This window comes from Pteronotus mesoamericanus, unplaced genomic scaffold (assembly GCF_021234165.1).
Source record: "Pteronotus mesoamericanus isolate MK-2021 breed Mesoamerican mustached bat unplaced genomic scaffold, CSHL_Meso_final contig_73, whole genome shotgun sequence".
In the NCBI taxonomy this organism is placed as follows: domain Eukaryota; kingdom Metazoa; phylum Chordata; class Mammalia; order Chiroptera; family Mormoopidae; genus Pteronotus; species Pteronotus mesoamericanus.
In genome coordinates, this window is record NW_026555245.1 from 26401908 (window position 1) to 26407087 (window position 5180).

Below are 5180 nucleotides of genomic sequence, written 5' to 3' on the forward strand. Positions count from 1 at the left end.
TGAAGGATAAAATAATAAAGGACTCATATAACCCACACAAGGGACATTCCTTCAGCACCTAGCACAAGTGATCAGGCAGACTATGTCCAATGAGCCACACAGGACACCTATTACATAAGGTCACTCTACCAAGATGAGGAGACATAAAAGATCAACCTAATGCACAGAAACCAACACAAAGAAGTACCAAAACTGGAGAAGAATAAACATGCTTCAAGGTAAATAAACATGCCCTAGGTAAATCTCAATAAATAAATAAATAAATACAAATAAAATGGAAGCAAACAGTCTACCAGATAAAGAGTTCAAAACAATGGTTATAATGATGCTCAAGGAACTTAGGGGAAGAATAGATAAAATCAGTGATAACTTAAAGAAGTAATAAGCACAAAAAAAATGACATAGAAAAAGTAAAAAATACCCAGTCAGAAATGAACAATACAATATCTGAAGAGTACACTAGAAGAAACAAAGAGTAGGTTAGGTGAAGCAGAGAATCAAATCAGTGATTTGGAGGACAAGGTAGCAGTGAACACCCAGTCAAAGCAGCAGAAAGAAAAAAGAACTTTATAAAAGTGAGGATAGTGTAAGGGACCTTTGGGACAACAAGAAGCATAACATCTGCATCAAAGGGGTACCAGAAGGAGAGGAGAGAGAACAAAAAATTGAAAAACTGTTTAAACAAATAATCACTGAAAATGCCCCTAACCTGTTAGAGAAAAATGATCTACCAGTCCAGGAAGTGCAGAGAGGCACAAATTATATGAACCCAAAGAGACCCTCAACAAGACACATCATAATTAAAATGGCAAAGGTTAAAGACAAAGAGAGAATTTAAAAGTAGCAACAGGATGACAGTTATTTAAAAGGGTACTTCCATAAGACTGTCATCTGATTTCTCAACAGAAACATTTTAGTCCAGAACAGATAGGCTTGAAATATTTAAAGTGATGAATAGCAAAGACCTACAACCAAGACTACTATGTCTAGCAAGGTTATCATTGAAAACTGAAGGACAGATAAAAAACCTCCTCAGACAAGAAAAATATGAAAGAGTTAATTACCACAACCAGTATACAAGAAATGTTACAAGAGCTGTCTTAGAAAGAAATAAGAAAAACAAAAGAGAAATAAAATTATAAAGAATAAAATGGCAATAAATACATACCTATTAAAAATCACTTTAAAAATAACTGGCTTAAATGTTCCAATCAAACCACATAGAGTAGCTCAACAGATAAGAAAATAAGACCCATATATATATGCTATCTACAAGAAATCCACCTCAGAATGAAAGACACACATAGGCTTAAAGTAAAGAAATGGAATAAGATATTTCATGAAAATAGGAATGAAAAAAACTGGGGTAGCAATACTTATATCAGAAGAACTAGACTTTAAAACCAAAGTTGTAATATAGGACAAAGGAGAACACCACATAATGATAAAGGGAGCAAGCCAACAGGAAGATATAACCTTTTTAACCATTTATGCACCCAACACAGGAGCACCCAAATAAATAAAGCAAATCTTGATGAACATAAAGGGAGAGATTAACAGTAATACAGTCAGAGTGGAGGATTTTAACACCACATTGACATCAATGAATATACTCCCACAAAGAAACTGTGGTCTTAAAGGATACACTAGATCAGAGGGATTTAACTGATTTCTTCAGAGTATTTCATCCGAAGCAGCAGAATGTAAATTCTACTCAAGTGCACATGAAACATTATTTAGGACAGACCACATGTTAGGACACAAAAAAAGTCTCAATAAACTTAAGAAGATTGAAATCATATGAAACATTTTCTCTGACCATAGTGGTATGAAAGTAAACAAACTCATAGGTACATGCACACACACATAAAACCCTGAAAAACACACAAAGACATGGAAGCTAAATAACATGTTACTAAACAATGAATGACTTAACAATGAAATCAAGGAATAAATCAAAATATATTTTGAAACAAATGACAAAGAGAACACAACCCAAAATCTATGGGACAAAGAAAAAGCAGTTTTAAGAGAGAAATTTATAGCATTATGGTCTTATTTCAAGAAATAAGAAAAATCTCAAATAAACAACCTAAGTTTACACTTAAAGAAACTGGAGAAAGAACAACAAACAAAACCCAAAGTGAGTATTACAAAGAAAATAATAAAAGCCAGAACAGAAATAAACAAAATAGAGTCTAAAAAATAATATGAAAGATCAATGAATCCACGAGTTGGTTCACTGAAAATATAAACAAGATTGACAAACCTTTAACCAGATTCAACAGGAAAAAACAGGCAGGAATCAAATAAATAAAATCACAAATCAAACAGGAGAAGTAACAATTGACACCACAGACATATAAAAAGGATTGTAAAAAATATTATGAACAACTATATACCAATAAATTGGACAATCTGGGTAAAATTGATAAATTCTTAGAAACATACAATTTTCTAAAACATCATCAACAAAAATGAGAAAATCTGGCTAGATTGAATGTAACTAAAGATATTGAAGGAGTAACAAAAACTCCAAACAAAAAATGTCCTGACCAAATGGCTTCACAGGTAAATTTTACCAAACATTCAAAGAAGAACTAATTTTATCCTTTTCAATTTATTCCAAAAAATCCAAGAGGAAGGACGATTCCCAAGTTCATTTTATGAGGCCATCATTATGCTTGCTAATTCCAAAGCCAAATAAAGACACTATAAAGAAAGAAAATTACAAACTAATATCACTGATGAACATAGATGCTAACATTCTCAACAAATTATTAGCAAACCAAATCCAGCAATACATTAAAAAGATTATACACCCTAACCAAGTGGGATTTGTTCCAGGCTCTGGTACACCAAACTGGGGAGACAGGCACAAGGTTGAGACCCCTCAATCCTTAGGGGGAGCTTTGCTGCTGAGATAACTCTGCAGTTCTGTACTACCACATGTGGTTGCCAGGCCAGCGCTTTTTGTGCCTCTGTCCTTCCTACCATTCTGGATATTGCTTCTTCTGTAATCTTTGGTTACAAGACTTCTGTTCAGCTGGCCTTCATTTGTTCTCTAATTTCATTGTCATTCGCACTTAGTCCTGGGAGGAGTGGAGTGTACCTCCCACCAATCCTGCCGCCATGTTGCATCCCCCAAGATCTGTGTAACTTCTGTGGTGGGGTGTCTTTCCAGAGTTTATGCTCACCTTTAATTGGGTTTTTGTTTTCATATTGTTGAGGATTGAGAGTTTTATGTTATTTGGATACCAGTTCTTTATCAATCTGTGTCTTGAAAACACTTTGTCTGAACCTGTGGCTTATGTTAAAATCAGTTAGAATACTGACATCCACAAATATGTCCTCCTCTCCCCTCTCTCCAGCTCCCCCTACCATCAGGGGCTTCTTCCTCTTCCTCCAGGGAGAGCTTGATGACGTCCCACCTCAAGGACCTATGTTCTCTGCTCTGAGCACTGGTGTCCCATTTCTGGGCACGCAAGTGCTATGTGACTGACTGCAGCTCACTTGGCAGCCTCAGACAAGGTGCACTCACCTGACCTGACTTTGAAGAAGATGCAGGCTCTCTCCCTTTCCCCCACTGAGCCGAGCCACGCTCACAGGAGCTGGATGTGCTGTGTATTTGGGCTGGGGGCTGGTACAGGGCCAGGGCAGAGGTCACTACTGGGAGGCTTATGTGATTTGAGTTCTGTGACCTGCCAAAGCCTTGAGCCTGATACTCTGACCTGGCACCTTCTGTGAGGCCCCTTGTAAGGTTGCTTCTCACACAAGCTTATGGGTCCTCTCATGGTAACTGAGATCTTCACCTCTATAGAGTACATTCATAGTGGTCCCTGGTGACTGGCCGAGCCTCTCTAGACCTGCTTTCCTGACAGAGAGGGGTAGGCTAGGATGTGCAGGCTTGCCCCCTCCTGTGTCCTGGATGGCAGGGCCAGGCTGCCCGGCTCAGGCTCAGCTGAGTTATGGAGCAGGGTGAGGATGGTGTTCGCTAGGGGTACGAGGGTAGGTGTTACATGAAGCAGGGCACAGGAAGGATGGATGGGACCTTCCAGAGGGGCGTGTCACTCCCAGGTACTTTCATCATCTTCAATCCCAGCCCCTCCTTCTCCCTCTGTCCCTGAGTTTTCAGCCCCAGGTCTCAGCATGCCTACTTTCCCAAATAAAGCTCAAAGTGGACAAGGTGACCTCAGATGGAGGGGACTGGGCCCAAAAACTTAAAATTGTGTTTACATTAGACCAAGAATCTCCACTTCTAGAGACCTGTCCTAAATAAATAAAGATATGTGGACACATATGTTCCCTTTAATATGACGATGAGAGTGAAAAATTGGAAACAGCAGGGACTACAGAAACTCTGATGTGGGGACATTGAATAGGCCAACGACAAAGAGGACTGACTGGCAGTGTCCGCCCCTAGGGAAATGAGGTTTCAGTAGGTCTCACACCTCGGAATCCTCCCAGTCCAACATTCCAGGTGTACATGCACATGCACACACATGAACAAGCACAAGCATCCACAAAGGCATACATGAGCATGAGAACATAGGCACATACATGTGCACATGCTGATACAAAGCACACACATAGGATGGGAAAGGTGAGCCACCCTCATCAGGGCTCTCCCCTGGGAGGGCTTTGTTCTCCACTTAATTCTGAATTGCTTTAGAATTCATTACTGTACTATAATAAACCTTAATTTTTTTGTCACAAATCCTTTAAAAATTAAAAACTAAATACAGTATCTTATTCTATAAATGAGTGATAAATGGATAATGTTGAATGTATTACTTTAATTTTTTTAATTTAATCTTTATTGTACTTTTTCTATTACCATTTAGTCTCCTTACAGCTCTCCACCGCCCCCCCCCCAGCAATCCACACTGTTGTCCATGTCCACAGTCCTCTTTCCTTTTTGCTTAGTCCTTCAAACTATCAAAGTCATACATGCATTACAAAAAAATGTAGGTGTCACCTCAAGGAAAAAATAAGAGATTTGCAAGTCCCATCCCAGAGGGAATCATCATGAGTGGCTTGGTGGGAATCTCTCAGACACCGCCTCTCTCATTCTGTTTGTCTCTCGCTGTCACAGGAAAAATGATTTTCACATATGTGTGCCTGCTTGTGGAAATTACATGTATGTGGTCCAACAGGTGGGACCATGGATGCACACAGTT